Source organism: Protopterus annectens, chromosome 12.part0 (genome assembly GCF_019279795.1).
Source record: "Protopterus annectens isolate FY-2018-M chromosome 12.part0, PAN1.0, whole genome shotgun sequence".
Lineage (NCBI taxonomy): Eukaryota > Metazoa > Chordata > Ceratodontiformes > Protopteridae > Protopterus > Protopterus annectens.
Genome location: NC_056746.1, coordinates 469,212,783 through 469,225,413, shown reverse-complemented (window position 1 = coordinate 469,225,413; position 12,631 = coordinate 469,212,783). Strand labels below are relative to the sequence as shown.

At 40.7% G+C, this 12,631-nt stretch overlaps 1 non-coding gene across 1 annotated transcript; it reads right to left on the bottom strand.

Moving 5' to 3' along the window:
• Positions 1-9,109: 9,109 nt before the first annotated feature.
• LOC122817443 lies at positions 9,110-9,215 on the bottom strand. The gene has a single exon (XR_006367260.1). It is a non-coding gene; the product is annotated as a U6 spliceosomal RNA (small nuclear RNA).
• Between the last annotated feature and the right edge of the window lie 3,416 nt (positions 9,216-12,631).

Genomic DNA, 12,631 nt, shown 5'->3' with positions numbered 1-12,631 from the left:
TACCCATCCACTCATTAAGGTTTCTCTTGAAGAGTGTTAGTGCGGGGCTCTGCCTAATGTAGTTTGGAATTTTGTTCCAAAACATGGGGAGTCTCTGTGACAGGAATCTATCCCTCTAGCATGTTCTATTTATTGTTGTGGTGAGGTTTAGCTCACTAGAGCATGTGGCTCGCAGTGACTTGGATTTCTTTAGGTGGAGTATGTCCATCAATTCTGAGTTGGACATGGCTTTGTAAGTCAGGCAGAGATAACCTCTTAGTAAGCGATATGCCACTGAGTACAGCTGTAGTTTTTTCAGTCGGGCTGCATAGGACATATGTTTGAGGCAAATAATCCTCTTGGTGAGGTACTTTTGTGGTCTTTCCAGCTGTTGGAAGTGTCTTGTGAGGTACATCCCAAATGGGGCATTGTACTCTATGATGGGTCTGAGATGAGTGATGAGTAGAGGGGCACTATAACCTCTTTATTTCTAGATGTGAACTCTTAAGTAATTAGATGAGCCACATAGAAGGATTTCCTAACTACTTTGACAATATGATTGTCAAAGGAGAGATTACTATCTACCTGGGTCCCCAGATCTCTTATTACCTCTTCTGTATTAAGGGGGCTGCCACCTATGTGGTAATTTGTGGGTGTTTTGTTTTTCCCAAACGGGATGACTATGCATTTTTTGGCATTTAACTTGAGGTCATGACTTTGACACCAGGTGTTCGTCTCAGTAAGGCCCTTTTGGAGGATGTCCATGTCAGCCTGAGAGTCAATTATGGCTCCCAGTTTGCAGTCATCGGTGAACTTGGTTAGTCATAGTCCTCCTGTGTTTGCCTGTACTTCTGAGAAGTATATTCAGATCAGTAGGGGTCCCAGGACTGAGCCTTGTGGGACACCACTTATGACTGGTTTAGAGTCAGACCTGGAGCCTGCTAGTCTTACCGTGTGAGTTCTGTCTGTAAGCCAGTTGACAACCTATCTCATGACGTAGAGGTTTATGTTCAGGCTGGTGAGTTTTTCTGTAATACCCGAGTGGGGAATGGTGTTGAAAGCCTTGGTGATGTCAAGGTAGGCTGTGTGAACCACCTTTCCCTCATCTATGGCCTTGGTGACTGTCTCAAAGAAGTCAACCAGGTTTAATAGGCATGATCTGCCCTTAATAAAGCCGAACTGGGTCAGGTCAAGTGTTTCCCACTGTCTTTGTTAATGAGTTCCATGATGATGCACTCCACAGCCTTGCAGACCAGGCTAGTCAGGCTTATGGGGCGATAGTTACCAGGGTCAGTTGTGTCCCCTCCTTTGTGGAGTGGAATAACTGTTGTTGTGCACAATTCTATGGGCATGTAGCCTGTGGAGAGGTTGAAGTTGAACAGTGTGTTTAGGTGGGGGGTTAGTTCATTCTGTAGTTCGTACAAGACACAACCTGGGACACCATCTGGCCCCATTGATGCTGTGTTTTAAGCTTTTGAAAGGGCTGTTTTCACCTATGCGTCTGTGATTTCCGGGACACTACACTTTTTTGGTATTGTTGTGGGCCCTTTTGGGGGTGAGAGGGGGGGTGAAGTTTGCACTGAATCTATCTATCAAGATGCTGGCAATATCAGTAGGTTCAGTATATTTTGTGCTATTTTGTAGTAGTTCAGTGCATATCTGTGAGTTGCCACTTAGATTCTTAACATAGCTAAAAAAGGTTTTGTGGTTATCTTTTGAATCTTTGGCTATTTTTCATTCAAAGTTAGCCTTGGATGATTTTATGAAGGACCTTAGTTTCTTACTGATACTGATCAGGGATGTCTTTCCTTCTTGGGATTTGCTTTTTTTCTGAACTAGTTTCCTCCTCCTATTGTATAGCCTGTTTATGGCAGGGGTCCACCAGACTGGTTTCCTTCTCTTAGAGGAGTGAGTCTTGGTTTTGCTTTATTCTGCAGTCATGCAGCTATTTTCCATTGGCATGGGTGCCGAGAAGTTAGCCACTTCTGTTTTTAGGAGCCCAAGTTTTTCAGGGTAGTCACCTTAGCAGGGGTTGTAGGTGAGATGGAGATTTCCATGGTGATCAGTTTGTGGTCAGATTTAACCAGGGAGGAATTGACTATAGATGTGGAGCAATGGTCTCCTATGTTGGTGATAACCAGGTCGAGGATGTTGCTTCCACTAGTGGGGGTCAGAATGAGCTGGTCCAGGGCATTGGAATTGATAAATTCCTGCAAGCGCTGGGCCTGTACATTGGTATTTGAATAATTTTCCCAGCTGATGGAAGGGTAGTTGAAGTCACCCAGTATGAGAGTATTAGGTTGGACCTTGATAGACTCCAGGGTTCTTAGGAACTTGGAGTGAGAGTCTAGGGACATGTTTGAGGTTCTGTAACAAGCTATGACTTGTATCACTATCTTACCCAGTGTTAGTTGTACCTGAAGTAACTCTGATGCACTATGCTAGGCTACCAGTCAAGATGTGTGTGTATCCTTTAAGAATATGGAGACACCACCGTCTTTGGAGCTTCCAGCCATATTCTGGTGCCAAAAGGTATGGAATGAGTTGTAGCCTGGGAGTGCAGGGGTGCTTTCTGCCTCTTTAAAAAACAGGTCTCCATTACAGCACAGATGTCGACAATCTCCATTTTGAGGAGAGCTTCAAGTGAGTGCATCTTGAGATTTAGACTTCTAGCATTGAGCAGCATGACCTTCAGATTGCATTTGCTTGAGCTGTTACAGTGGAATTTTGGTCTTTGGAATACTGCCTAAAAAAGGCACTATAGGGGTGGCAAGAGCCTTAGCCAGTACCCAGAATCCCAGGGGTGACAGATGCATGCCATCTCTGGCAAAGCATCGAGGTCTGTCGATCATGTCATCCCAGGCAGACCAATATTGGATCCCCTTAGAATGACACCAGAAACTTAGCCAATTGTTGAAGTCAATCATTTTCTGCTCATATTGTGGTATCATTCTGGGTGATGGTAGAATACTGCTCAGGGCTAAGGTCATACCTCCCTGAGCCACATAATCCGAGAGTTCCATCACATCTCTTTTCATGTAGTCCAGGGAGGTACATCTCAGGTCATTCACACCCACATGGACAATGACCAAGTCATATTTGTACTTGTTGTGGAGTGACCTGAGTGCATGTGTTATGTGGCAGATCCTGGCACCTGATAGACAACTGACTGTCACCTTCTCCTTGTTCAACCTAGTGAGTGGGACATCAGTGTGCCTCACAATTGAGTCTCCTATGAGTAGTACATTGGGCAAAGTGTTTTGCCTTAAGGGCTTAGGTTAAGGGGCACACTGTGGTGGTGAGCTATGTGTTCTGGGGTTGGTGTTGTGTTGTGGTGGTTGAGTACACTTCTGTCTCAGGGGTCAGTTACTTTCCAAGGGAATAGTTTCAAGATCCAAAGAGACAGTCTAAATCACTGAACTCTTCCCTTATTATTAGAACCATCATTGAATATAATGCATCCTTTGGTATGTACCAAACCAAGCATACTGCTCAAATGGACAGACCCAAATATTTCTTACCAAGAAAATGAAAGGTCTTAAACCCTTCAACTATACTGACTGAGGACTACAAATCTTCTTATGCTCAGTAGCCTACTGACAATTTCAAGGTGACCTGCTTCTCACTTTTCAAGCTGTGAAACACCTAATGCTGCATGATATTCTATTTCTTTGCAAAGTCAGATGCATTGTAAGCACCCATACCATCCTCAACCTCTTTTTTCCATTTTGCACATGGGGTCAGGGTGTCACTTTCAACAGTGACAATCATCTTGAGCCAAGGTTTACACCACCTGGTGGCTAGCCCTACCACGGCAGTTCATCTGTACCACTCACTCTCATACACACACTCGCACCTATGGCCAATTTACAGTATCCAATCCATCTACTGCATGTCTTTGGAATATGGGAGTAAACTGGAGCACCCAGAGGAAACCCACATGACCGCAGGGGAGACATGGGGTATCTGCACAGAATACATGTGACATAAATTTGCAATCGCAAATAAACAAGACTTTGTGGAAGGTAGGTTTCTAACTCAACATATTCCCAGCCTATGGAATAAAGTATCACTGGGGATCAAGCAAAGTAGCACTTTGTCAGCCTTTAAAGCTTATCTTGATGATTGGATGGGTAGACAAATATATACATCTGGGTATCATAAATGGCCCTGCTTGATTTGGGAAGAGTGCACTATTAAGTACTTATAAAGGATGACAAGATCTTTCAAGTATGTCTCCCTAAAGTTATGTTTAGCTAGGCCTCTTATGGTCCCTGTGATCTCTTGCCTAGTATTGTTCTTATGTTCTTGCTAATAAAAAAATGATTTTTCTGTTATCATAAGGCAGTTCTTACATTGCCTGAGATAACTTATATCCATTAGATTCACATTTTATATCTACATTTTAATCTACATATATCTATATCTATATATCTACCATTGGTAGAACTAGTGCAGGCTATGAACAAGGACCCAGTAACATAAGTACATACAGGGTTTGGACTCAGATAGGGGTTCCCAGTGAGACTGGGTGTGTATCAGGGTTCATCTCTGAGAACACTGCTGTTCATACTGTTCACAGACTATATTAGCAAACAGGTTGGAGGGGACAGATCAAGAAAGTTCTGTATGCAGATGATGTAGCATTACTTGCACTCTGAAAATGAACTTTAGCAAACAACTGAAATGCAAAACTCTAGGTTTACAGACAAGACAATTATCAAGGTAGCAAATGGGAAAATGAGAAGAAGCTAAAAACTGAGATAGAAATTGAGATATAGGGATGAAATTTGGAACAGGCTAACAGAATCAAGTATCTGGGAGTGGTGGCTGAGGAGAAGAGACGTTTCAATGAGGCAGTCAAAGCTAGAATCAGATGGGATGCAGCCAAATGGTACAAATTGTCAAGAGTCATGTGATAAAACAATGACTTGGAGTGCACTTCTGTCTCAGGGGTCAGTTACTTTCCAAGGGAATAGTTTCAAGATCCAAAGAGACAGTCTAAATCACTGAACTCTTCCCTTATTAGAACCATCATTGAATATAATGCATCCTTTGGTATGTACCAAACCAAGCATACTGCTCAAATGGACATACCCAAATATTTCTTACCAAGAAAATGAAAGGTCTTAAACCCTTCAACTATACTGACTGAGGAGTACAAATCTTCGTATGCTCAGTAGCCTACTGGCCATTCCAAGGTGACCTGCTTCTCACTTTTCAAGCTGTGAAACACCTAATGCTATGTGATATTCTATTTCTTTGCAAAGCCAGATGCTCTGTAAACACCCATACCATCCTCAACCCCTTTTTTCCATTTTGCACATGGGGTCAGGGTGTCACTTTTAACAGTGACAATCATCTCGAGCCAAGGTTTACACCACCTGGTGGCTAGCCCTACCACGGCAGTTCATCCATACCACTCTCACACACACACACACTCGCACCTATGGCCAATTTAGAGTGTCCAATCCATCTACTTCATGTCTTTGGAATATGGGAGTAAACTGGAGCACCCAGAGGAAACCCACATGACCGCAGGGGGGACATGGGGTATCTGCACAGAATACATGGGACCTAAATTTACAATCGCAAATAAACAAGACTTTGTGGAAGGTAGGTTCCTAACTCAACATATTCCCAGCCTATGGAATAAAGTACCACTGGGGATCAAGCAAAGTAGCACTTTGTCAGCCTTTAAAGCTTATCTTGATGATTGGATGGGTAGACAAATATATACATCTGGGTATCATGCATGGCCCTGCTTGATTTGGGAAGAGTGCACTATTAAGTACTTATAAAGGGTGACAAGATCTTTCAAGTTTGTCTCCTTAAAGTTATGTTTAGCTAGGCCTCTTATGGTCCCTGTGATCTCTTGCCTAGTATTGTTCTTATGTTCTTGCTAATAAAAAAATAATTTTCTGTTATCATAAGGCAGTTCTTACATTGCCTGAGATAACTTATATCCGTTAGATTCACATTTTATATCTACATTTTAATCTACATATATCTATATCTATATATCTACCATTGGTAGAACTAGTGCAGGCTATGAACAAGGACCCAGTAACATAAGTACATACAGGGTTTGGACTCAGATAGGGTTCCCAGTGAGACTGGGTGTGTATCAGGTGTCATCTCTGAGAACACTGCTGTTCATACTGTTCACAGACTATATTAGCAAACAGGTTGGAGGGGACAGATCAAGAAAGCTCTGTATGCAGATGATGTAGCATTACTCGCACTCTGAAAATGAACTTTAGCAAATGACTGAAATGCAAAACTCTAGGTTTACAGATAAGACAATTATCAAGGTAGCAAATGAAGAAATGAGAAGAAGCTGAAAACTGAGATAGAAATTGAGATATAAGGGGAAATTTGGAACAGACTAACAGAATCAAGTATCTGGGAGAGGTGGCTGAGGAGAAGAGACGTCTCAATGAGGCAGTCAAAGCTAGAATCAGAGGGGATGCAGCCAAATGGTACAAATTGTCAAGAGTCATGTGATAAAACAATGACAAAGAAGCTGAAAAAATGGTGCGCAAAATAGTGGTGTAACTGTTACTTCTGAATGGTACTGAAACTTGTAGAGTGAAGTCAAAGCAGCTGAGGAAGCTAGAGGAGATGAGGATGAAGTGCTTAGAATGGGTAGTGTTGTGCACACTATGGGACAGAAAAAAATGAGAACAGAGCACAAGTCAAAATAGGACAGAGAGAAATGAGAACATCAGAGCAGAAGTCAAACTAGGACAGAGAGAAATAAGAACATCAGAGCAGAAGTCAAACTAGGACAGAGAGAAATGAGAACATCAGAGCACAAGTCAAACTAGGACAGAGAGAAATGAGAACATCAGAGCACAAGTCAAAATAGGACAGAGAGAAATGAGAACATCAGAGCAGAAGTCAAAATAGGACAGAGAGAAATGAGAACATCAGAGCACAAGTCAAAATAGGACAGAGAGAAATGAGAACATCAGAGCACAAGTCAAACTAGGACAGAGAGAAATGAGAACATCAGAGCAGAAGTCAAAATAGGACAGAGAGAAATGAGAACATCAGAGCACAAGTCAAACTAGGACAGAGAGAAATGAGAACATCAGAGCAGAAGTCAAAATAGGACAGAGAGAAATGAGAACATCAGAGCACAAGTCAAAATAGGACAGAGAGAAATGAGAACATCAGAGCACAAGTCAAAATAGGACAGAGAGAAATGAGAACATCAGAGCACAAGTCAAAATAGGACAGAGAGAAATGAGAACATCAGAGCAGAAGTCAAAATAGCTTGAATTGCAGAGGGCAAAGAGAATAAATTAGAGTGGTTCAAGTATATGGGCAAGAAGGCAGAAATGATTTAGTGAGGAAGATTGACATGCAAGGAGGAAGCAAGAGGAAATAAAGACGTTCAGCAAAGATCAGCACAAGATTTCCTTTCCTTCCCCTAAGGTCACTGCTTACAAACAAACACAAGAAAAGTCAATAAAAATAAAGCAGAGACCACTGGCCATAAAATCTTTTAATAACAGAAATAGTGAGCGCTTTCGGGATAACCCTTCTTCTGACAATAGTTAAAACACTCCAAATACCATTTATATATACATTTAAAAATAAATCAACCAATTACAATTTTAATATTTTCTCTTTTATGGCTGCGTTATACCAGCATATATTAAAATTCCCAAGTCATGTTTTCTCTTTTATGGCTATACAAATTATTTTAAGTAACAAAAGAGGAGGGGATATAGTGAATATCACTGAGTACAACAAACTTAAATGGATAATAGAACTTGCAGCTGATCATTCTCCAGGCTTAAACACTGCTATTTCTTTAAAACCGGCTCTGAAGATGAGGCGGGTAATTTATTGAATGTAATTGGTTGATTTATTTTTAAATGTTTATATAAATGGTATTTGGAGTGTTTTAACTATTGTCAGAAGAAGGGTTATCCCAAAAGTGCTCACTATTTCTGTTATAGAAAGTTTTATGGCCAGTGGTCTCTGCTTTATTTTTATTGACTTTCAGCAAAGAGACTGATTGTGACAATCAGATGTGACTGTTGAAGAAAGTCTGAGAGTGGCACTGAATTGAAAGAGGTGGTTACAGTTAATACAATACCCCAACCCCATGTAGTAAATGAGAAAAGGGGGTTGATGATTTTATATTTCTCTCTATGTATATCTATATATATCCATGTATGCATACATATTTTTATAGATATAGATGGAAATAGATATGTATATATAAATAGTGAGAGAGAGAGAGAGATGGTGTGAGTAAATGAGTGTGTATATTCCATATATAATATACATAGGCATTGCAAACCTGTGTCAGTGGCTCAGACAGCATATTCACCTTTGAGCCTAGCAGATCAGAAAACAGTAGGTTCTATTCCCAACACAGGTATTTGGTTTAATTTTATATTCTCAATGTAGCATAAGGCCCCATGGCCTCACTGAATGTTGGGCATCGGCACCTTGGCAAAAACAATCTTCTGCAGAACAAGTGTAGCATAAGGAAAAGGGGGTGATGCAGTTCTGAGTATGTCATGCTTTGGATGAAATCTTAAGTCAAGATCTCATCTTCCTGAGTCAGTTGTTACACTGGCAGATGTAAAAGACTCCATTGGGCTTACTCAAAAGTGTAGGGTATTTCCACAGCTGCCCTGGTCAAATTTCTACTAGTTAGTATGAATAAAACCTTGAGTCACACATGAAAACAGTTCAGTGGCCTAATGAGACTAATGTGATCAACAAATGATAGATACACACACACACACACACACACACACACACACACACACACACACACACACACACACACACACACACCTATCTGTGTATACATATAGCTTCATAGGTCTGTATTAGGCTAGTGACCACAAGGGCCTTTGTAAGCCTGGAAATACATCCCAAATCTCTGTCAATTGTTGGTAACCTTCATAAGTGTAAGCAGGGGCTTGTGAGATGAAACATTTACAAGTAGGGACCTGGAAGATGAACCATTTACAGGTGCCTGTGTCCATTAGAGACACAGGTGCCAAACCAGGGATAAATTTCCTATTCCACATCCATTTGTCAAAGTTACACTTAGAATTGGGTTAAGGAGGGTCTCTGTTTCACATGGATGGGGAGCCAAAACATGGAATGCTTCTTGAATTTGCATGTCATCCTTGCTCTGGGTCATGCTAATATTCTCTATGTCATTCTCATTTTAGTATATGTGCTGCCAAAGAAAGCACAATAGCAATTATTGGTAAGCTGCCATTGTGGGCCATTTTATGCCTACCTAATGTTCCTTTGTAAGGAAGCAAACCATGTACCTCTTGCCTGTGAAGTAAACGTGTGTGTGTGTGTGTGTGTGTGTGTGTGTGTGTGTGTGTGTGTGTGTGTGTGTGTGTGTGTGTGTGTGTGTGTGTGTGTGTGTGTATGTGTGTGGTTATATAGCTATAAATAATTTGGATGAACAACTTTTGCTTGAATCACAAAACTTTAAAAAATGGTTCCAAAGCCACATAGTGGAAGGCTCATTTTGCTACATTTTAATAACACAAAATGGGGTTTAGTTACATATAGCTCTGTAATACAGAAGTAGAAATATTGTGAAATGCATGAAGATGTGTGTCTGGATGATTGCTAGCATGGCAGTCCACTCCTACATATTTCCAGTCTATTAGCATTTAGTTTACCAGGATACAAATGGGTGCCTATACATGTTTGCAGTTCATGTGTGCAAATGTTCTTTGCTTGACCAAGTGAATTGTGTAGTATTTTTACTGAACATGCACTTTTCCAAATGTCAGTGTTGCTGAGAAGTTATCTTTTTTTTCCAAAACAGGCAAGTGGATCGGTTTTGGGGTAGGAATGTGTTTGCTGGTTAGTGTTACAGTAAGAGGATAGTTTGTGTTGTGCATGTGTGATTTTGAGTGGGAAGCATCTACAAATGTGTTTTGTGTGGTTAAATGGGTCAGTTTTGGGGGTTCATAGGATCATAGGAAGTTACTAGGCTATTGGCCCTGAGGCCCTTATAAGCCTAGTTTAGCCCATGTTTAGACAAATCAGCACCCAATGCCCCTGTCCAGCAGGGACACAGGTGGAATCCCAGGGATGTATTTTCTAATTCCCATCCAGTTATCCAGGTTGCACTTAAAAATGGGTAAAGAGGTACTCTACGTGACATGGAGAGGGAGTCTATTCCACAGATGGAGGAGTCTCTGGGACACATATCAGTCCCGCCAACAAGTCCTATTGATGTCACAGACCAGGTTGAGGCCACGTGCAGGTTACTCGAGTGGAGCTTGACTTGTGGATATGCAGCAGTCCCATCAAGGTAGGGTCCAAGATTACCTTGTATGCCAGACAGAGGTCATGTCTGAGGAGTCTATATGAAACTGAGTAGAGGTATAGGGCTTTTAGCTTGTTGTGTGTATGGTAGATTTTTGAGGCCCTGGATTCTCCTGGTGAGGAACCTCTGTCTCTGTCTCTCCAGCTGCTGCATGTGCTTTGCGAAGTACATGCCAAATGGGGCATTGTACTCAATAATGGGCCTTATAAGGGAAGAATAAAGGGATGTTATGACCTCCTTGTCCCTGGATGAGATACTCTTACTTATGAGGTCGGCCATGTAGAAAGCTTTCCGTACAATGGAAGCAACATGGTGGTCAAAAGTCAGGTTGCTATCAATCTGGTTGCCCAAATCCCTCACGACTGATTGCATGCTTAAGACATTGTTATTAATGTGATAATTTGTGGGAACATCACTATCCCCAAAGGGGATGATGATGATGATGCATTTTTTGTATTCAACTTGAGGCCATGTTTGGTGTGTGTATGCATCTGTTTGCTGGTTAGGGTTAGAATAAGGGCTGGGCAAGGGGAACATTTTTAGTGTTGTGTGTGTCCTTATGTATAGGAAATGTGTCCAAGTGTCTTGTGCAGTATCATTGTGAAGAAATGTTTTTTTCTAAAGTAATGCATATGGCTGGAGTTTTGGCAGGGGCAGGGTTACTGCTAGCACATATGAGTAAAGAGATGCACAGTCATGCATACGTCCACAACAATTACAGCCTCAGTTATGGGATTCAAGGACAAAAGCCAGTAGGTAGGGTAATTCATTCAGTCAAACAATATATGCTGATGAATGAAAGAATGAATGGCTTTATTTCAAACTGATATCATGGGGGTTGCCTAAGGCCAGTGTGTTTTGTATGAACATTTTTTTTAACTCGAGTGTATATCATTGCAAGCAGCTAACTCATGGAAAGTAAATTTGAAAAAAATAATTGGTGCATTTAGTCACAACAAACAGAATCAGTCAGTGGCACAGCAGGTAGCACCCTTACCTTTGGTTGTGGAAGACCAGAAGGCTGTGGGTTCTATTCCTACTTCATTCAATGCAGCAATGTGGGGGTGTTGCACTCCTGAGTAAACCATCATTCAGATGACATGTTAAACCAAGGTCCAAGCTGGTTGTATCAGGTGGATGTAAAATATCCCATGGGACCTATCAAAAAAGATAGGGGAAGTTGTCTAGTGCCTGTGCTAAATTGGATAAATACCACTCTCACCTGGAAAAAAACTCTAACCTAGTGGGAATAGCCAATCAAGAAAAGATAAGTTAAAAATAATTACTATTAAATTTAGCTGCATTACTATTGCATTTGTGGAGACCATGTCCAGGTTCACATAATGTTTTGTTTACTGTTTTTACTTATGCACAACACTCAGGAGAGTTACACATTTTTCACTGACAACCCCCAAAGCAACTTAAAAGAAACCCAAAATGACTAGATCAGACAGTGAAATATAGCTTCTAGGCAGAAAACACCAATGGTGGCAGTACTCTCTACACCTCATCACTGACCAAAGTATTTCGCCTTATAAAGCAGTTTGCAGAATGAAAAAAATACACAATAGCAGCAAAATTGTACCATATTACTATTATTATTCCCTGGATGGGACTGGTAATCCAGCATTTTCTCATGTACTTTGCAGAATATGATGGCAAAGAACACATGCAAAATCAAGAGGGGACATATACTGAAACGTTACAGAAATCGTTACTTCCCTGCAGTAAAATATCACTGAATTACAAAGAACTTGGGTTACAATACAATAGCGGTGAAAAAATTAACCTTGTTGTTTGAACCAAGCTGCATAGAACTACTAGATTTACTATACACAAAAGGTTAAAAATATATTGCAGTTGGAAGTGCAAGTTCAGTTATTTCATTATATACTTTAATACTTTACTGTCATTAATGATTTTTACATATGCCAGCAGTAAACAAGTGTTTCATCTAAAAGTAAGGTAAATAAACTGCTTGCACAATCGTACAATAGTGATTTTTTTTTCTTCAAATCTTGCTTGGGATTTGTGAAATCATGTTTTATCATATCATTTATATAACTTCCAAAAAAAATACATTTGGTCTCATAGGATCTAGCTAGTGTGAAAAGTGTTTTCTCCATTCATTGATTCACTAACCTGATTTCTGTGGTAGAGGTACACTAGTGTAGACTGTAATGACTCACACCATGAGCAGAGTATGGAGGTGTACCTCATCAACCAAAGAAACAGCCATAAGATTAGTGATGTCACACTTATGCATGATGGTCAGCAATCATTTGGAAATGGATGACTGATCCACTAAATGAA